The 22,125-nt window shown below is 36.1% G+C and overlaps 1 protein-coding gene across 6 annotated transcripts in view; it reads left to right on the forward strand.

Annotated features, from left to right (window-relative positions):
* Positions 1-22,125, forward strand: part of nrip1b (nuclear receptor interacting protein 1b) — a 77,119-nt gene that overhangs the window by 29,002 nt on the left and 25,992 nt on the right. For 2 of the 6 annotated variants that reach the window (XM_039675927.2, XM_039675926.2), the window contains exon 1: positions 7,003-7,220. The exons of 1 other annotated variant lie outside the window; for it this stretch is intronic. The gene's annotated coding sequence lies outside the window, so the exon portion shown is untranslated. Of the gene's footprint in view, positions 1-5,585; positions 5,773-7,002; positions 7,221-12,810; positions 12,827-13,078; positions 13,476-22,125 lie in introns of those variants that run through there. 3 more of the 6 variants (XR_016149411.1, XM_089126006.1, XM_039675929.2) reach the window with 3 other exon arrangements.

The following is a 22,125-nucleotide window of genomic DNA, read 5'->3' on the forward strand; positions in this document are numbered from 1 at the left end:
AAAGGCTGATTTTAACCTCCCAGAACTTCAGGACGTGACCTTTGGGTGTACTTATCGTTACAGACTGTTGATATTTCATCTCTCCCAATCTGACAATATAGTCACGATAAAGGAATGATTCAACTATGAATGTAAATTCGGTCTGTTTTATTCACCCTCATGTCATTTCAAACAGGGCCGTAGCTCGAGGATTCGGGGCCCCCACCGCTCTCATGCATGGAGGCCCACATATAGCAGAAGATGGGGAGGTTGTTGCACTGTAAAAAAAATATTGATGGTTTAACTTAAAAAAGTAAGTAACCTGGTTGCCTTAAAATTTTTAAGTTGATTGAACTGGAAAAAGTGAGTTAATACAATGAAGTAGATTAATTTAACCATCAGAAACTCAAAATAATAAGTTATCTCAACTAAATAAATTATTATAAAGTTGATTTGACAAAAGAAAATATGTTGTGATAACAAATCTTGAAAATATTTTTTACAGTGTATAAAAGCTTTATTTTAAAAGTTAAATGTTTATATAAAAATTACAACTAACAAAAAGCAAGAAATTGTTAAATAATAATAAAACCAATTTTTAAAAAGCAACAGCAAATAATAATTTTACCTTTATCTAACGCAGACTTAAAGTTAATTTTTACTAGTACTTAACTAAAACACTAAGAATTATATAATACTGTTAAATATAATCTTTGGGAAATCTTAAATATTCATTTTTCATGTTATTTCCATGTTCATATTTAATTTAGACAAAAACATTATACAACATTTCATGTTTAGATATAATATACTATTTTAACTTTTGTTGTAATAAAAATATATAATAGCTAATTAAATTATTAATATTCCGGATAAATCGATATTGGATTTTAGATAAAGAATTTGGAAAATCTGGCTAATTAACAGAACGGAAGAACACGGATGAATTAAGCAAACAAACAAACGAAGATCTGGATCTATCAGTGTTGATTTTTGCCGGTAACTGGGATTTCAGTCGACCTCATAACCATTTAACTATTTTTTTTTTCCAGTTTATTATTTTAAATCTCTTTATTAGTTTTTCTGCTTGGAACATCAAGTTAACAGATAATAACATTGAATTTATGAAATTATTATTCCCCACTGTTGATACCCCAATAATACAAATAAACAACATACAGCTTCCAATGAAACCATTTAACTATTTTTAATGTAACATTTTCAATATTTGTTGCATCATACAGAGCCCCTTTTACAAAACATTTGTGTCGTTCGCGAGCAAACGCAAAGTTTCTCGAGGGTCCGTTAAAGTTTTGTGAGTGAACGCAAAGTTTCTCAGAGTAACGCAAAACATCACTCAAAAAAAAAAAACTCTTTGAATGAACATTAAAAAATTTTAGGAAAGTATTTCCACATGATTAATTTCAGCATCATGCAATTATGTTATTCCAATTTAATGTACTTACATTGGGTCAACTTAATTCATTAAGGTTGCTTATTTACTATGGTTGGGCACAGCTTAATTTAATAGTGTCAGTGAATTTAAAAAGGCTCCCCAATATGATTCAGGTATTCAAATTCATATATTCATTCTTCCAATGCAATATAACTTATTTTAGTGTCACGCTAATCAAGTTATAAACTATAGCACTACATCAATAGCACTTTTTAGCATCTTAAATAATAAGAATAAGTCTTCAACCTAACCAAATGCTTTAATCTTCTCCACAATGGTAACCCTCTGTAATTTAAATGGTTTATGGCTGTAATTGAACATTAAACACAATTACGCACTACCAAATCTTCCCCTTTTCTCATGTGAAATAAAAACACATAAAATAACTTATTTTAAAATGTATTCTCTCTTAATTCAACCATATGCAAAGCATGCTGGGAACTAACAAGCACCGCCCAGTTTCAATTAATGCAACACAAATCATTCATGTAATCATGTAAAATTAAATGTTACATATATTTAAGCATTGAACGCAATCAAATTAAATTTGAACAAAATGTATAGCAATTATGTTGCTTAAGCTCATTTTAATTAAGCAATTTGAACAAGCAGCAACATTCATTTTTTTTGAGTGATATGCGAGAGAACGCAAAAAAAAAATTTAAATATAATTTTTCCTCCCATCTCATGTGTTTTTCCTTTCACCATGTCCGTATATCCCCATTAACATGAAAAATTGAATATAAGTGCAGCTTTAATATTTGATGTAGTGTTCTAAAGCCATAGGATAACTTTAAGAATTAATTTTAAATGATATTTCGCCAAGACACACATAAGAGCCAATCATGTTTGATCATGACATTTTATTTGATGCAGTGATGCCACTCGATTAGATTTGAAGGCTAGTGTTCAGTTATAACTCGATCAAATGGCTTCAGACTTTGGAAAACAGCTCATAGTTGAATGAAATCTCTTGAGGGTGAGTAAATATTTAATTTTGGGTTAGAAAAGTAGAAACCTCCACACAGAGTTCCTTCTGTTTCATCCACAGTGAAGCTGAGGTCTGTAACACGCGTCCCAAACACAAACACAATCCCCTATCAGCTACAACATCGGCAATCTGACACGGGCGAAAATGACAAGAGGTTCAATAACACGCTGGGTAATAAAAGCTCTCTTGGAAAGCTGATACACGGGCTTTCATAATGTGTTTATTCTCAATCTGGAAAGATTCGGAGCTCTTTTCGTGGAAACGGCGTCTCCGGAGAATGGCGTGTTGAGTTAGAAACAAGGCCAGACGCAAAATGACAGGAAAGATGTCAGAGCTTGTTTGTCACCATGTCTCGGTGTCAGACGCAGAAACAGATCTTCAGGATCGCAGGAGGGAAGAGATCAGAGAGAGCTGTGATGGCACATTCAAATCTCATGGCTGCCTGGAAATGTTTTTACAAGGGGCTCTGTCCTTTCCATCTGATAGTCAAATGAGGCAGAAGAAAAGCAAAGCACTCCCTCTCTCTCTCTCTCTCTCTCTCTTAGGGATTAACCAAAGACCACAAAGTAGGTCAAGAAGACGCGCTCGGAAAGGATAGACCGCGAACCACCTCTCTGTAACAGGCCGGGACTTGTCCTTCTGGTAGATTTCGCAGCGTTTACTCGCACCAGATTTCAAACCCGAGCAAAGACACCGAAGTGACAGCCAAAGTGTTTGAGAGCCTGCGAATGTAGGTTAAATGCTGGAGATGTAAAGAGGGACATCTAGAGTAAACGCTCTCTTCCCCGTCAGTCACCGGGGAGCTTTTAAACTTATTTATTCATGAAACGACAAGCTCAAATCACTCATCAGTTTTGATTAACGCAGAGAAACGTCTTTTCGGAAGCCGTTTTCATGGCATGAATGCACCAGAGACGCTGAGCCTCAGGGAGCGAGAGAAGACTAGGATGAAACCGTCCTCCCGCCTCTTTCTGACACACATCATGGAGATATCAAGAGGCTAACGGGCGCTCAGACGGAGTGTGTGAACCCCACGCTCGCTTTAATACCTGCGATGATCAGTCGCTGCGCCCTGAAAGCTTCCTGTTCAAGATATAATCCTATGAGGGCTATTTATAGACGTATATTTGGAGCCCTGTTAAAACAGAATATTAAATCTTATGCCTTCATGCCTGTCTTATTATTTATGAATACATCTTTATCTAGGTCATGACTTTGGATGCTGCGGTGATCACCTGTGTCGTTTACTCTCAGTTTAAAGGAATGCTTTTCATAAAGCCTCATTCAAGTTGTGTTTTGGTTTTTTTTTTTTCTCTATTCCAGTTTGCAAATACTTTTGCATTGATTACACTGTAAAAAAAATATTGATGGTTTAACTTAAAAAAATAAGTGACCTGGTTGCCTTAAAATTTTAAGTTCATTGAACTGGAAAAAGTGAGTTAATACAATGAAGGAGAATGATTTAATCATCAGAAACTCAAAATTATATGTTATTTGAACTAAATAAATTATTTAAGTTGATTTGACAAAAGAAAAAATGTTGTGATTACACTGTAAAAAAATATTGTTGGTTTAACTTAAAAAAGTAAGTGACCTGGTTGCCTTCAAATTTTAAGTTGTTTGAACTGGAAAAAGTGAGTTAATACAATGAAGGAGATTTATTTATTTATCAGAAACTCAAAATAATAAGTTATCTCAACTGAATAAATTATTATAAAGTTGATTTGACAAAAGAAAATATGTTGTGATAACAAATCTTGAAAATATTTTTTACAGTAATTATTTTTTTATTTTACTTTTTAGCAATATTTTGCATATTCTATTCTGGTTATGTTACATGCCTCAAAAAAAGGGAAAGCATCAATAGGCTTCAGGAGGGGACACGGCCAAAACAATAAACATAAAGCTCTGACTTTAGGGGGAATACTTTTTTAACCTTTCAATATATTTGTATTTATTTTAAATACATTTTGGCATTTTTTTATTTTTTTTTTTACTATGGGGTAAATTGCTTTCCATCAGTTTTGCATTTAATTTATGAAGGGTGTTAATAGCAATTGTATATTTGTGAGTAAATCAAGTGAGAAAATTGCAAGAACTACAGTGAAATATATACAAAGTTCTGTCATGAAACTCTAGATGGCACAGGTTGGTAGGTCCTTAAAGGGATACTCCACTTTTTTCCTTTTTTTTTTTTTTTGGAAATAGGCTCATTTTACAACTCCCCCCAGAGTTAAACAGTTGGGTTTTTCCATTTTTTAATCCATTAAGCCGATTATCTGATATTTAGAAGAATATCGGTAACCAGACTGGTCCCATAATAGGAAAAAATATATACTATAGATGTCAATGTGATCACACTGAAAAAAATATTGTTGGTTTAACTTAAAAAATTAAGTAACCTGGTTGCCTTGAAATTTTAAGTTGATTGAGTTAATACAATGAAGGAGATTGATTTAACCATCAGAAACTCAAAATAATAAGTTATCTGAACTAGCCTAAATAAATGATTTAAGTTGATTTGACAAAAGAAAAAATGTTGTGATTACTACACTGTAAAAAAAATATTGTTGGTTTAACTTAAAAAAGTAAGTAACCTGGGTTGCCTTAAAATGTTAAGTTGATTGAACTGGAAAAATGAGTTAATTTAACCATCAGAAACTCAAAATAATAAGTTATCTCAACTAAATAAATTATTATAAAGTTGATTTGACAAAAGAAAATATGTTGTGATAACAAATCTTCAAAATATTTTTTTACAGTGAGTGTCTGGTTGTAGATATTCTGCAAATTCATGGTTTTATGGTTTAAATCCAGAGTTTTTTAGTCAGAATCGTATTTGAATAGGTGTATAATGAAAGCTCCCTCTTGTTTGTGTTGTACCTCCCATCTTCTTGACTTTTTGCTGCCATTCTTCCACCAAATTTGTTCATCTTAAACTATTTTGTACAATTCTGAGAGTAAATTTGTATCTGTTGGCGTTCTGTTGCAAACACCTTAAGTGTGATTGATTTCAGTTACGTTTCTAAACACAAATGTAATTTGAGGTTCAAGAGGTCAGTGACGCCTGAAATGCATGCTTATTCCGCTTAACATTGTTGTCTGATCTCGTGTCATATCTTTTGCTCTCGCTGGTCTCTCTTCCTCTCTGGCCACCAGATACACAGAGGTTAATGCATGGATGGGGCCAGAGGTCAAAGGTTAATGTCCTTTGACACAGCGGCCTCTTCCCCTTGAGACAGTCAGGCGTCTGAGTTCAAATGCCCTGGACTCCCTGCCGGACCTGTGGACCCAGAATATAAACCTGTCCTGCATCTCAATGACAGCAGAGAGGAAAGAAATGATTGTACAGTAAGACTGGATATACTTCATTTCAAAAATCAGTTCATATATTCATATTGAATCAGTTCAAAATACTATTTAGAAAGTTCTGCTAATGATAGATGAAGAAAGCTTATCAGTTTTCGTTCATCTGATGCTAAACATCCAAAATATCAAACAGTAATATATGCAATCGAACACAAACAGTAATATATTAATATAATGTATTCCTGTGATGAATTCTCAGCATCATTTCTCCAGTCTTCAGTGTCACATGATCAGCATATTAAATGATTTTTGAAGGATCATGTGACGCTGAAGACTGGAGTAATGATGCAGAAAATTCAGCTTAAAAAAATCATTTTAAAATGTATTTAAACATAAAACAGTAGGCTAATAATATTTCAATCTTTTATTGTTTTTACTGTATTTTTGATCATAAATGCAGCCTTGAGCATAACTAAAACATTCATTTTTGCATTCATGTATATAAATAAACCTAATAAAAAATAACTAAAATGTTTATATTGAATGCATCAAAACCAGCCAGTGTGTGTTAACAAAATATCAATAAATCTACAGTACCTGATTCATTAAAGATTGGTTATCAACAGGCTGAATTGCAGATGGTATATTGTCCATAAAGAATATGTACGGAAGCCAATCTACAGAATGACTGAAAAAAACTTAAACACACATGTGTGTCTGTTCTAAGGTCAAAGGTTGAAGTTCCATGAACCATGGTTCCGTGAAAAGCTTTGGAGCACAGGTCACCAACTCGAGATGGTGAAGGAATGAAGGGCGGATATTGTATCTCCATTCATGTGGCATTTGGGGTCAAAGTTCAAAGATGAAAGGTCCCCTAAGTTCAAAGGTCAACTTGGTGAGATAGCACAAAAATTGCTCATCCAGTGTGTATGCGAGATCCAGGAACTTGTTGAATAATTATCATTAAAAAAAATGTAAACATGCTACAACAGAGCTTAAAAAAACGTTTTCATTGGTAGAAAAGAAATGTGTATCTACTAAATTACAAAATATAAAAATATAACTTTTGGTCCTGTGAAATGGCTTTTTTGTCATGATGTAAATGTTTATCCAGTCTGCTTATAAAATACAGCAGGCTGTATCAGAAGCCATAAAGGCTCTCCTTTTCTGAGATTACTCCAGGGTGAGAGGTGAGTTGACGCACGGTCTCCCTGTGCGCGCGCGCGCACGCACGTCCACACAAAGCGCCTCCTGTAGCTTTAAGCTGCGCTCGCTCAGTCAGTCAGACAGGGAGGGCAAGAGAGAGCAGGAGGAGGAGTAGGAGTGTGAACATTGCGGAGTTCTCGGGGATTCCGAGAATACACAGTTCAGACTCAGACCCGACAGTCGGTGCCGCCGGAGCCCGAGGAGTTTTTGGACTCTACTTCCATTTGGCGCGGTTCACGGCGCAGGAAACGCTCGCTCGCGCTCGGATAGCGGAATCCGGTACGTATAGAGACGACTCGATGCCCGCCCGGCAGCTGTGAACACTCGGCTGCATATGACTGAGATGTTTGCTGTATGTTTATTGTGATCTTCGGAGGGGCTGAAAGAAAAACCGACGCGTACGGAATGCGAAACGCCGTTCACACCGGACGCGTTCTTACCTTTATAAACTGGTCGTTGTTGTGGTTTCGAGACCCTTTTTAAAAGTTGAACTGGTTTTAACTTGACTCGGCGTCTTAAAGACGTAACAACGAGACCAAAGACGCAAGAACGTGTGCTGTGTGAATCGCAATGGTCGCTTCTGTCATTTAGTTTCCATTTTGTTTCTCTGTTACTGTCAGTGCGATGTTGCCTTTTCATTTATGTGCTGGTTATTATTATTTTTATTCATTGAAATATGGGGATACGAATAGATTATTTCTATTTTTCTTTTTCCCCAAGTCTAATCTATTTATAAAATATTATAATGTAAGAGTAAGACTATGTAATGCAGTGTAAGAAGTCTTAAATTTGGTGTACTGTGGTGATCATGACTTTTACTGATGTTCCCCGTGTGTGTGTGTATTTATGTAGGTATATATTATACACACACTAGGTTTATCTGTTCAGAAGATATCACCTGCTAAGTGAGTTTGTCAGTGGCCTAATATATATATTTATATCTGTGTTTGTGTGTGTTCTTATGTAGACGATTTTGGACTTTGCATTGTTTATAGTTTCAGTCAATAAAAACAGGACAAAAGAGGTCAAGGGTTGAAGTTTGAAGGTCATCAAAGATCATAATTTGGGTTCAGTGTTTGTTTCTTTGCTGAAAGAAAAAACCAAAGTTACAGAAAAGCTCACATAGTTTCTCCAAACTGCATGTGTTTTAAAGAGATCAGATCATAGTGCATTGAGTCATAGGATTAGCCTAGTTTATTCAAATCTTCATGAGAAAATGTGCATCTTTACGATACACACCCATGTCTCTTCATCATCAGACATTTGGAGACATCAGAAGAGAGTCAGGCTGACAGTATTATGTGACTTCTCTAAGATTGATGCTGACTTGTAATGATGTTATCGTTGCTAGAAATGAAAATGAACACACGGCGACCTAATTGCTCAGAGGGTGTGTCAAACGGGTCATCGTCACCTTAAAATACTGTCCTCCTGAATTTCAACATCCTGATGACTGTCTGCTACCTAAGTGTGTGTGCTCTGAAAAAATGCCACATTCTGATAATCACTCTTGTTAAATGTAAAAGCACATAGTTTTGCTCGTGCTGGCGTAACATGTCGTAAATCCATAGAAGCCGCGGGCGCTTTACACTCATTAACAGGTCAGCTGACAGCTCAGGGACACCGTTGCACGTTTGTTCCTTGTGTAATGAATCTTGGGTATATCAGTGGTAATAGGTGGCCTGGAGATCAACAAGCACTTGCGCTGTTCACCAAAAGAAAGGATGAAGAATTCAGATGCGAATTCACCAAGCCTTTAAGATCATTACAAATACGACATGGATCTAATAAACGTGGGTAAGACGTGTATGTGGACTACGATGATGACATCTATTAAATCGTTAAAGAGCTAGATGAATCACACACTCTAAATAATGCTGGGTTGTTTTAACCCAAATGTGGGTCAAATATGGACAAATGCAAATGTTGGGTCAAAAAATGCAATTAAAAAATTAGTTGATGATTGATGTACATTTTTAACCCAACATTTGGGTTTGTGACCCAAATTTGGGTTAAAACAACCCAGAGGAGGAGAATATGGATGCAGTCATGGCTAGGGCCAACTTAACATGCCAGTTTTGCAAATGGAGCTTGAGGAAAGTAGTTTTGGCGCCGTGTCGCGTTGATTAATATGCCGTTTCATGTTGCACTTTATTGGCTAGTCAGTAAACGTAGGTCGCAGAAGCAAACGCCTCTGACACTGTCAGAAAATCATCACGGGCTATCCAACCTCTCTGTGGACCGTTGTTTAGGAGCCACGCCACGATTGGTCATCTTTTTTCGAGTTAAAACACTGTGATCGTATGAAATATTGGGCACTGATTCTTCTCCCCTCAGCCTTGGGACAGAGGCAGGGCTTTCATTTATGGCGATGGATTGATTTTTGCTGATTGATTTACTGCAAATGATTTATAGTTTGCTGAATTTGCGGTGGAGGTGTCGTAACTCCGATAAATCGAGCATCACCACACACATTAGAACAATAGCAGTGACCTTAACACGCCTACCAATCGACCAATCAATGCAAGTTTGAATGCTATTCAAATTATACACTCCACCTCCCTCCCCTTGCCTGTTCGTATCGTATGCATACTCGTATTTTGGCCAATAAAGTAAGTTAGCACTGCACTCTTAATAGATTTTACTATTCTTAAAGGTATAGTTCACTTTGAAATTAATTAATGTTTGGTATGTTTTATCTTACCTCAAGTTCATCCAAGATGTAGATGTCTTTGTTTTTGCAGAAGTTTCATTATTGATATTTTTAGGTCAAACCGTTGGTGTCTATCAGTCATATAATGGAGGTCTATGGTCACCACCTTGAAGAGCATGCACAGAGAAGTCCAACTTAAACATGATTGAATGACTCGTAAATGTAAGTACACATTGATGGCCTAAGACACGAAACGAGCGGTTTGTGTGAGAAAACGAACAGTATTTATATCTTTTTTAGCTCTTGTAACCACAGCCACGTCCAAGTGATCCCTGGGCGCTTTGTGGTAACAAGAGGTAAAAACTATACAAATACTGTTCGTTTTCTCACACAAACCGCTCGTTTCGTGTCTTAGACCATCAATGTGTACTTACATTTACGAGTCATTAATTCAAGTTTAATTTGGACTTCTCTGTGCATGCTCTTTAAGGTGGTGACCATAGACCTCCATTATATGACTGACAGACTAAAACGGTTTGACCTAAAAATGTCAAAATTGAAACAACTGTGGAAATAAAGACACCATCTTGGATGCCCTTGAGGGAAGATAAAACATACCAAAAATTAATTTCAAAATGAACTATCCCTTTAAGTCCACTAAAATGATATCTCTAGATCTGGCAGCTATAACTGAATGTTAATTCTGCCTTGTGAGTGTGGTGGAAAGCATGTACAGTAGGCCGGTTGTAAATGTGATTTGGCTTCCAACCGGACAAATGCTGATCATGAGCAACATGATCTCAACCACTTGTATAACACACACAAGTTAATTTAATATAATCACCCGGCTGACCTCCAGCTGCCTGCTGTATTTCTGTATTGCCCACTATGTCCTGAGGCGAGATGGAGCTGGAGGTCAAGGGATCCTGGCGATTGTGTTCAGGAAGATTTTACTGCTCCTGTCCTGGGGGACATTACTAATCGTGCCTTATTTTAAGCAGGTTATGTGCTGTGCTAAGGGAAACAGCAGTGAATCTGGAGTTGTGCCGCTTAGTCGTTTGTCTCTTCGAGCTGAGAGATGAATACATGCAGATTTTGCAGTTCAAGGCCACAGCGTGCCAAACCGTCCTTCATAGCATATTAGCGGCCTGTTCGTTCAGAAACCTTCAAAGCTGTGAGAAGGACATAAACCCTGCAGTAATGCTGAAGAGATGAACACTCGCAGAATGATCTGTAATCAGCGTTCACAGAGAAGGTGACAGGAATGATCCCGGCTTCATTATTTCTCTCATCTAAAAGCTTTCAGATCGCACTGGCCCGAGCAATTAACTAAAGAGGACTTTTCACAATCTATGAATGAGAGATGGATGGATGTGTGGGTTATGAAGACTGCAGCTTGAGGTTATGAGGTTTTGATAAGGATTATGTGTGTATATATATAAGCGGTGTGTAGCGCAGTCACTCCTACTAGCCACTGAGGCAGCTTGAATTTATATAATATGTAAAGTTTTCAATTGTAGTCTTTTAAAAAGGCTTCTGAAATACTAAAGTAAGTGCAATGCAGTGTTGTCAATATATGTCAAGATTGATATGAAACGCTTCCAATACTAATTTTCCTCAGAGTAGATACACAACAGCTGCTCTTTCTCGCTATCATCTCTCCGACAGCAAATGTGAATTTATGCATGGGATTGTGTGTATTGCACACATTACAAATTTGATCAGATTTTGTGTTCATAGCCACCTCTCAGTACAACATTGAGTTCTTTTATCAGTTAAAACGGTCAAATACACACAAAATAATGTCAAAATACCGGCGAGTATTCACGTAAACACAGTCGGTTATGTTTTAAGTGAAAGAAAATGCATGTGAAACAGTATATTGGATCCGTGCGCCTGGTCTTAAAGTGACAGCAGCCTAATTATAAGATAATATTAAAATGATCTATATGGCAGTTTTTTCACAATGGCTGGTGAGCAAAAAAGTTAATGTCAAGCCCTGATTATAATGTATTTTTTTTAAATTTGTGTGCATTTTTTTTTTTCTCTATATAATTAAAGTTAATTGGGTGCAGTGCTGCTTTGGGCCACATTGACTTAAATTGTTTGGTGAAAAATGTGTAGCTTGACCCCAGACATCTCTCATGAAATGAGTCATAGCATTAAGTCATAACACACGCAGTGTTAGGAAAGTTCAGTTCACAAATGTTAAAATGAATCAGTTTTGTTCATACTTGTGTTCACAGTTCTAAAAAATGCAGAAGAAAGTACTTGAATTTGTGTGAACTGTCTCTTTAACACTAGAACGGCCACAACAGTCAATTTGACCGTTTTGAATTTTACATCTACAATAACTTTGTTAAAAAAAAAAAAAAAAATCCTGCTGGCAGGCTACCTGACTTTTCCTAAAATTGACTGTATTTTCATTTAAAATGCTTTTCATATAAATTAAGTTACGTAAACGTAAGGCAAAACAAAAAATGAACATATTTACCTATTTCGGCCATATACGGTTATATTGACCGCACTGAATTTTGCGATATTTTTTTGTTAAATATCCCGCGGTTGATCGTGGTCTCTCTCAACTGTCAACAGAAAGGTCCGCTCGGTTACCTCTGTAGCGGTGTTTGCTGTATAATAATTTCTACATTAGTTGTTGATCAGAAATAAGCAAATAAAACCGAGTTATCTATAATACTTACATTTCTGGCACTTCTAGTGTTAAATCATGTGCTTTGGCTCCCATCGACAAGAACGCGAGTAGTCACACGGGTTTAAGCGGCGACCACTGACGATGGAATCACGTGAGACGGATGTTACACTCTTAGAAGAAATGGTTCTATTTAGAACCAAAAATGGTTCCATCCCCCGCTTCATATATGGAACTCCAAAATGGTTCTATATAGAACCATTTTTTTTTGGTAAAAGGTTCTATTGGCCTCAGGGTTCTATATAGAACCCAGAGGAACCATTTTTTAAGCGTGTATAGAACCTTTTTTGGGGTTCCAAATACGTAGCCCTGATAGAACCTTTTAAGGAACCTTTTCTTCTAAGAGTGTAGGTTTAAACATGCCCTTTATGGCAGTTTTTGAAGCTAATAGCTTCCCGCTTCTGTGGATGTCATAGGGCTGATTCTGCTACGACTGGTTTCACGGAGAGATGTCCGAGGTCAAGCTCAGTGGAGCAGATTTTACGCGGCCGTGTGTGTTTTTAAGCACAGATCTCCAGGAAGGTAATAAAGTCCTGTCACTTTTGTAGCAGCCCACCCGTCACTGGCCTCAGACTGCTGAATCACTTAAGACTTACTTAAGGGGTTAAAACGAGCTGAGCTGTTGCCAGGCAACAAGGGACACCTCAGCAGCCGCTAGATGTGGGGTGTAGCGATCCGCCCCTCGCGCGGCAGCACGTTGAAAGATTCACGCCGCATGCCCCTGCTCTCAAAGCACTCCAACGCTTCATGCAGCGAGGCATGCTGGGATATGTTATTATTATTATGGACTGCTGTTTGTATGCACTCCTGCCACATGAAGTAGACGCGAGGGGAAAGTGTTGGATTTTTGTGTCCTTCTCCATGTGAGATGTTCACATCACACACTCCGCATCCCAATCAGCCGCGAGCCGTTGATTAGTCAAGTTTGTTTGTGCGCATCTTTCAGTAGTTTTGAGAGATGTCCTTGGACAGACGTCCTTTTGTTCTAGCGGACCGCTCGGGGCTTATGGAGGCAGCGCCTGCTTTCATCCTGGCATTAACACAGAGCTTCGACCTTGACCTGACTGATATGACCCGAAAGCTTTTAAGTAACTCTCTAAAACAGGATTCAGTCATGTGACACCGTGTTGAAGGGCTTATGTGGCGCACTCACACTTGACTACAGGTTTGGGTGAGTTTCTCATTCATATTGTGAATTCACAGCTTCACCGCTGTGCATGATGAATATTGATTCGCTGATTGATTTTGCATAACACAAAAATGAATAATTATGGCAGAGTCTTTGCCTAGTTTCAATCTGGTCTGGTGGAAAGAAATATTGCCACATGCTTCTTCATAAGCTATGATTGGGCAATATAAATGTGTAATGTGTATGCTGATGTTTATGTATTTTCTCTAATGGCTAAAAACTGTGATGGAAACAGTCTATTCATTGATAAGCAGAGGAATTATTTCAACAAAATTATAAGTGTTATTATAAAATTATAAGTAAATGATTTAAGTGAAATTACTGAACTTAAATATACAAGCTTGATAAAAAATGATCATTCTAGACGAAAATTTTAAATGACACTTAGAGGCTTTTGCATCTGAACTCTTCATATATATATATATATATATATAACACACATTAATAATACAATAAAAACGGTAATATTTTAGTACTTTTAAGTAGAGCCCAACCGATAAAGGATTTTGAAGGCCGATACCGATACAAATATTTTTGGGTTTTAAAATCCGATATATCGGCCGATATTTTATTTATTTATTTATTTGAAACTGGACATGATAGTCACAAATTTTGTCCTGCTTATTTGAGTTTAGAGAACTGATGGGGATGATCTTTTAATTGTTTTCAAGCAATGTATGTCTCGTGACCAACTCAACGAGTGTAGAGTGCCCTCTGGTGGACAAACTATACAACTCCAACACTCGTGACATGGTTCAAGCGTGTTTCGTCCGTTTTTATTATATTTTTGAAATATTCATTTATCGGCCATTATAACTGCCGATACCGATAGTTTGGAAAATGCCTAATATCGGCCGATAATATCGGTCTGCCGATATATCGGTCTTAATTTTGAAGTATTGTAAAACAGTGAAATTCCTTTTTTTGGAGTACATTTATTGCAATGGCATGTAAGATTCTCAGAAATGAATTGAATTGTACTGTCGCTGGTATAAGGTTCGGTTCTCCCAGCGCACTGCGACCAGCAAACCTTTTCACAAAGCCACTGTGGTGGTATTTTTCACTAGTCTAGGTCAAAACAAAATGTGCCCTTGAGCTGAAGCCAGATTGGAGTATTTGAGTGAGCTAGCGCTGTACATCTGTGGCCGTGTAGAAACTGGTTCACCTGTGGCCGCTGACCTGTGCTAGATGTTTACATGTGCTGTCGCTCTGCTTGTGTAAGTGTGTTTACATGTCTGATTCGGCACAGAGGCCAGACGGCTCAAATAGAGCAGATCTTTTCTTTAAGCCAGCAGTCTCTCCATCCAGGGCTGCCCTCGCCGGTTATATTAAGGTAGGGCTTGCTCTAAATACACTTAAACTGGTTTAAAAAGGTCAATGATCTGTTTGATTCAGCGCTTTGTTGTTGCCATTCAGATTTGTTTATGTGATGTGTTCGATTTTATTCTTAAACACTTTATGATGGGTGTAAGCTTCACTGAAAAAAATGTGGAGTTGGATTTACTTGAAAAAAGCTAGGCAACTTTTTCCACTCAGAAAATGCTAGTAAATTTACAAAGATTTGCCAAGTAAAAACTGAAACATATTTATCAGTAGCTTTAATTAGAAATCTTAAGTTAAAATTTGCTTGGAAAATGGAATTAAGTAAACTTTACTTTAGTTAAGTGAAAGTAACAAAGAATATAAGTAACTTGGCTAGTAAAAGGTTGATTAATATCGATTTAGTTGTAATTTCCTTTGCATTACATTTCACTCAAACAATTTTATTGAATTATCCCAGTCATTTATAGTACGAGTTTTACTTAGCCTATCTAAGTAATTTATACTTCATCATGTCAGATGTTAAGCATGATGTGAATGCAAAGACCTCAATACTTGGTAGACAATACACAATGACGGTAACATTTGATGGATCGTTTTTGTGTTTGAATGTGTCATTTTGAGCAGAAAATGTCACAAAATGGCAAGTTACTAATCCTGACAACAAAAGCAATGATAAAACAGTGTAAATAAATACAGCTGGAAACCAGTGAAAAATGAACCTCATTAATTATTCAAGGTCCAGTGCATGATGGGAACCCGAGTATCAGAAAAGTTGAGTAATTTTTACTTTATTTTATTGAGTTCATATTTATGCTTTCATTTCTACTCGCTTGAACTAAGTACTGATATGGAATTTACTTCATTTTTTTTAAATTATTGCCTGAACTAACTTTTTAGTAAATTACATTGGGTTTTTTTCAGTAGTATTTACCTTGCCAAAAATATTTTTTTTCAGTGTTTCCAGAGTGTGTAAAATAGTGATTGACTGAGATTTGACTGAACTATTTAAAGTTGTTTTTTTGGTTTTTTTTGGCAAATGTAAGCTGATCAGAAAAGGCAGATAATTAAGCAATTTTGGTGACATGATTAAATTTTTTTTGCTGAGATGTGTGCCGGGTGTTTGCGTTTGAAATGACAAAATGATTTGTGTCAGAGACAGACATATGAGAGCTTGAGTTGTTGTTGGCATTGAGCGCTTGATCGATATCTCTTCATATGCATGTGTTTGAAAATATGTTCTCACCTTACAGTTATTAAACACACGACTTTCACAACACTGTCAGCACATCCAAATCTCCTTTAAGCCAGTGCTTCCCAACCTTTTTTTGTCTGAAACCCCCTTTTTCCCAAGAAAATAAAGGGCCCACCTTCACATTTAATGATATTATCGCTCTTGTAAGCTTGCAGCAAGGATGACAAAATATGTTTTTTTCAAACAAACAGTATGTTTATGCACAAATAATATATTGAAAATGCAATAAGAAAAACATAGGCCCTTAGTAATTTAAAAACGTAAGCCTAGGAGAAGCCGTATAGGCTCTATTTGAAATGCAAAATGTAAAAAATGAAAGAATATGGGCTATTACTAAATGACTGCTGTCTGGGGAGGTTATTTGTGAGGTTTATCAATGTGAGGCTTTATTTTTTATGTTTTTGGCGCTTTAGCAAGTGATTATTAACAGAATAACGTCTCTTTCGGTAAGAACGGTGTAACTACTTCTCTCTGTGTACGTCTATGACGAGTCACGCAGGTACTGGGCTACTCCCGAACCAGTGTAAAATAGTCCCGATGTAAAGACTAATTAATAATAGGTGTACCATAGTGGTTCAGGATAAGACAAAAACACGGATTGATGGATTCATGATGAACTCGCTCATTATATATATTTTGAACAGACTTTTATTTAATGCTCATTGCTCAAACCTTCGAAATATGACGTGACCCTCCCACAGAGCTCGCCGCGACCCCCCCCCCCTGTTGGGAACCGATGATTTAAGGAACTTGTTTAAAATGTAAAAATGTGCTAATATATATTTAGTGATGTTCAAGAATCAAACCTAATTGTTGGCCTTGGTTAACTTAAAATTAGAGCCAGACCGATATATCGGCCGATATTAGGCATTTTCCAAAATATCGGTATCGGCAGTTATAATGGCCGATAAATGAATATTTCAAAAATAAAAATAAAAACGGGCGAAACACACTTCAATCATCTCTCCTTGGCCTGTTATATTGAAAATGTATGTTTTACAATTTGCAATATGACGTTTACTATTGCTAAATCATGGCTCATCATAGACTAGCTAACCACAAAGCTAGCTAATGCCACTATCATCAGTGGAAGACCGCTAACGTTAACATTAATGAGCTTGGAAACCACAATGAACTTTTTCTGCCTAAATAAAGTAATGATTACTGTATTTATAACTAGCATATCTCTAGTTACCTTCAAAATCCTTTATCGGTCGGGCTCTAGTTAAAATACCTTGCTGCCGAACTGGGACCCACCTTGTAACTTTTTCTTGTTTCCACTGATGAGGTCATTAAGGTTCTACATGAGGGATTGTGTTAGATGACGTGTGTGTTCTGGCCGTCTGATAAGACCCGTGTGCGTCACTGACGCGAGGAGCATGTGTTTCTCTTCATACTGAGGTTAATGAAGAAACTGTCGAATCTCTCGCTCTCTCTGGTGTTTGTTTTCTCTTCTTTTGCTGAGCTGATCAAACTCTGCAGCAGTCGTCACACACTCTCTTTTAGAGGGAAATAAAAGAAAGAAAAGTGGGCCATGGTGACCTATTTTCCTCAGTTCAGGGAGGCCGAGGGTTGCGGTTCTGCAGTCAGATGGGGTGCAGGGGCTGTTGGCAGACGCAGACACACAGAAGTGGGTCAACGGCAGGGGCCGTGTCTTGTAAACGGCTTTCTGAGCAGTAGAGAAAGCTGCAAATGAAGCACATATCATTATTATGTGGCTGAAACTCTCAGGACCTTCACACCCATTGCCTCCACTGGGACAAAAGCTGAGAAAATACAATATGGTCTCAGTTACAGTTTAGAAGCAATGGCTATGATCACACAACAGCTAAATACAGTTGTCACTAGAGCCCGACTGATAAAGGATTTTGATACCGATACAAATATTTTTGGCATTTAAAATCCGATATATCGGCCGATATTTTATATTTATATATATTATATAAATATATATAAATATAATATATTTTTATATATATATATTTTATATATATTTTTTTGTATTAAATATTGTTGGATTTCACACACGTGTAAAAGAAAAGCTAACTTTTCTGCACAAGATACGTTTGATACTTTTTCTCTATGTCTAAATGTTCACTCCTCGCAAGTATAACTTACATTTTACAATGCAGGGACTGTAACTAGAGATATAAATACAGTAATCATTACTTTATTTAGGCAGAAAAAGTTCATTGTGGTTTCCAAGCTCATTAATGTTAACGTTAGCGGTCTTCCACTGATGATAGTGGCATTAGCTATAGCTTTGTGGTTAGCTAGTCTAAGATGAGCCAGAATTTAGCAATAGATAACATCATACTGCAAATTGTAAAACATCCATTTTCAATATAACAGGCCAAGGAGAGATGATTGAAGCGTGTTTCGTCCATTTTTATTTTATTTTTTAAATATTCATTTATCGGCCATATTATGGAAAATGCCTAATATCGGCCGATAATATCGATCAGGCTCTAGTTGTCACTCTTGTTCTCAGTGCTTATTCATTGATGGATGGGTAACTCTTTACAATTAGCTAACATGTATTAACCCCTTAAGTGTCACCCCCTTTTTTTGAATATACATGAAAATGCACATTTCGAACTTAAATGGTTGTAATTCAAGAATGATTTGGAATATAGATGATTGGTCTCATTTTGAAGAAGACGTTTGGCAGATTTTTGTAGGAGTGAAATAAATTAAGAAAGTGAAGTTTGAGTTTATGAAAATATTCAAAAAACATATTTTATATAAAATATATATTTTCAAAACCTGGATGACTCTAAACAAAAATCAAAGCCAAAAATCTGAACAAGTTGTGTTTCAAATTTTTAGGTTGATATCTCAAAAAATGAGCTTTCAGTGAGATGTTGTTTGGCCGCAGTACCGTAAGCTTCCACTAGGGCACAACCAGACTCCATCACTGCCCAAATAAGGGCGCCTCCATTTCCATATGTGTTTGAGTGATCTGAACCATTATTTACACAATTTTCATACTATTTATAAAGTAGACATCCTATTCAGAAGTAATATGAGACGTTTGGCAGATTTTGATATGAATTCAACCTCTAAGAAACATAAAAAGAACAAGTATGTGCGTTATAGCTCGCTGCAACATCACAAATGGTGAATCTATCATTTTTGTCTTTATATTTCAAAAACATTCGGACCTTTTTTTCTAAAATAATTGAATGGATGAACTCTTGGCATGAAAACAAGCTGAGGTTTCTACCCTTCTTTCCTGATTTTCATGTTCATCACTATTTCAATATAAAGAGTATGAAAATAGTCTAGTTGCAAATTGATTATGGCTCCTCTGTAATCTATTTTGAAAATCAATCACCAGTGAAAATCAGTTTCTCAAGATTAGTTTAGGTTTAGTGTAGGATATTACTGTTTTAAAAAAAAAAATGTAATGGATTTGGCTGCACCGGTGACACTAACATGAACTAACCACGAGCAATACATTTGTTACTGTATTTGTAAATCTTTGTTAATGTTAGTTAATAAAAAGACTGTTCGTGTTAGTTCGCAGTGCAGATTTTAGTCAAATAAATGTGTTTAAATGGTGCACAATTGCAGTTCACTATTAGTTCATGCTACTACTTGATTATATTTATAAAAAGATCTGAGATATTGAACTGATTCTCACATTCATCTCAAATGTTGAAACACGACAATTGTAACAACCTCAAAATCCGTCCCGAACTGAGTGATGATGCTGAGAACATGTCAAAGTTTGAAACTATGCATCAGTTTTACAAATCGTGAGCTCGCGGCTCGGTTCAAGTGTTTTGTTATGACTTCAGGATCTCCAGCCAGGATTCATGGGAGAATCACGGCATCATCATTACGCTCATGGACGCAGATCCCAGTGGGTGTGGCCTTTTATGACCCATTGTTGTTTTTGTAGAACGTAAAAGGTCAGCGTACCGAGAGAAAGCCACAGAGCAGAGACTGGAAAAGCGTCTCTCTTTGAATAATGACCCGTTATATTGCAGTGTTCAATATTTGATTTAAGTGAGCTGTTCTGCATCTAACACACACAGGGAGACCGAGAGTTTCAGTATTTGAGATTTTGAGTCTCACACACACACACACACACACACACACACACACACACACACACACACACACATGAGTACTGTGAGTAATGGAAAGCAGGTTGGCCAGCTCTGAAAGCGTAGGGCGGCATGATTGTAAAACATGGCAATTGCAACGACCTCGATATCAGTCCCAAAGCGTTGACGCATTTCCCCAGAAACATCTCTGTAGTCACACTTTTAACTTTGAGAAATATTCAGTAAAATGCATATTTGAGATTTATTTGACTAGATATCTGTTTATTTCTTGGTAGTTTAAAGGGATAGTTCACCCTGTCATTTACTCACCCTCATGATGTCCCAAACCTGAATGAGTTCTTCTGTTGAACACAGAAGGATTTATTTTGAAGAATATTGGTAATCAAAAAAGTCAACTTCTATAGTATTTTTTTCCTACTTTTCGTCAATAAATCCTTCTGTGTTCAAGAACTCATACAGGTTTGGGACAACATGATGTTGGGTGAACTATCCAAGTCATAACTTTTAACCATACATAATTTACCAAGTTTACATGAATGACAGCTCGGAGTGTTGCCGCTAGCATTATGATGAACATCATTTCATCACATCAGTATCAAGTGTATAGTGTCTAGTTGTTGAAGACTTCTTATTAGTGGCACAATTAAATAAAATGATTGAAGTTGTTGAACCCGAATCAATTCGCTTTGGATGCTTATTGTTTCCTGACAGCTAAAAGAATGAATAATACACAATATGAAAACTATCCAATGATATTAATATTTCAAGGTATATTTTAAGCTGTATTCTTATTGATAATTAATAGTTAAGTGTTACAATTGTACTCGGAACACAGTATATTTTTATGTAACATTTTATATATTTAACTCTGCATAAAGTAATTTAACCCTTGTGCATCAATTAAAAAAAGTTACACAGGTAAAAAGAGGACAAAAATGTCTGTCATAAAAATGTGACTCTTTGGAGCACAGACTTAAGTTTGGTGTCATTTTAAAGAAGACCCTTTGCAGATTATTGCTGAAGTAAAAAAAATAATAAGTAAATCCAAAAAAAGGTATGCAAGTATAAGTTTATAAAAAAATATTTTGCATAAAATATATATTTTATAAATCAGGTTGAACTCAAAACTGCAATAAAATCAAAGCCATAAATCTAAATAGGTTGTGTTCCAAATTTGAGGATGATATCTCAAAAAATGAGCTTTCGGTAAGAGTTTGTTTGGGCGTAGTAACATATTTTCCCCATTGGGTGCCAGCAAAACCCAATAAAGCGATATTTGTTTTATAGGCCAAACTTAAAAAAAAAAATGACACCATCTGATAAAAAATAGTAAAAAATTAAATTTTGAAGCCTTGCCATCAGAATTAAAGCCTAATGCATAATTCTATAGTTAACTGAACCGGGGATTAAAAATTGCATTTTTAATGGGTTTCAATGGGGACTTTTTTGTCCAAAAGGTGCTGAGAGGGAGTATTTTTTGTACCTAATGCAAAGAAAATGACGGTGAAATAGTAAAATTCCAATAAAAATACACACCTGTGCCAAGTTTTTTGCAGTTAGCTTTAACACAGGCAAAGTGATCAAAAAAACAAAACTGAAAAGGACAAAAATGTCCATCAGGAGTTGCTGATGGGCTGTATTATTTGGCTTTGAAAAAATGTTAGTTGAACTAATGGAAATTAGTCACATTATTATGTATTTATTGATAAAGTTGTTTTTAAGTGTTTAAGAACACATTGAAATAGAATTTGATTATTTTACCATTTTTTTTACTATGGAAATTGTCAAATGGACATTCTTTTTCCAGTAGTTTTTCTGTAGTGTATATGAAGAGTTCAGATGCAAAAGCCTCTAAATGCCATTTGAAATTTTCTTCTTTAATGATGATTTTTATCAAACTTGTTTAAGTTTAGTAATTTCACTTAAATAACAATTAATAGGTAATTATCATTGCCATTTAAGTGAAATCACTGAAATTAAA

This window comes from Pimephales promelas, chromosome 23, assembly GCF_988280905.1.
Source record: "Pimephales promelas chromosome 23, fPimPro1.hap1.1, whole genome shotgun sequence".
Lineage (NCBI taxonomy): Eukaryota > Metazoa > Chordata > Actinopteri > Cypriniformes > Leuciscidae > Pimephales > Pimephales promelas.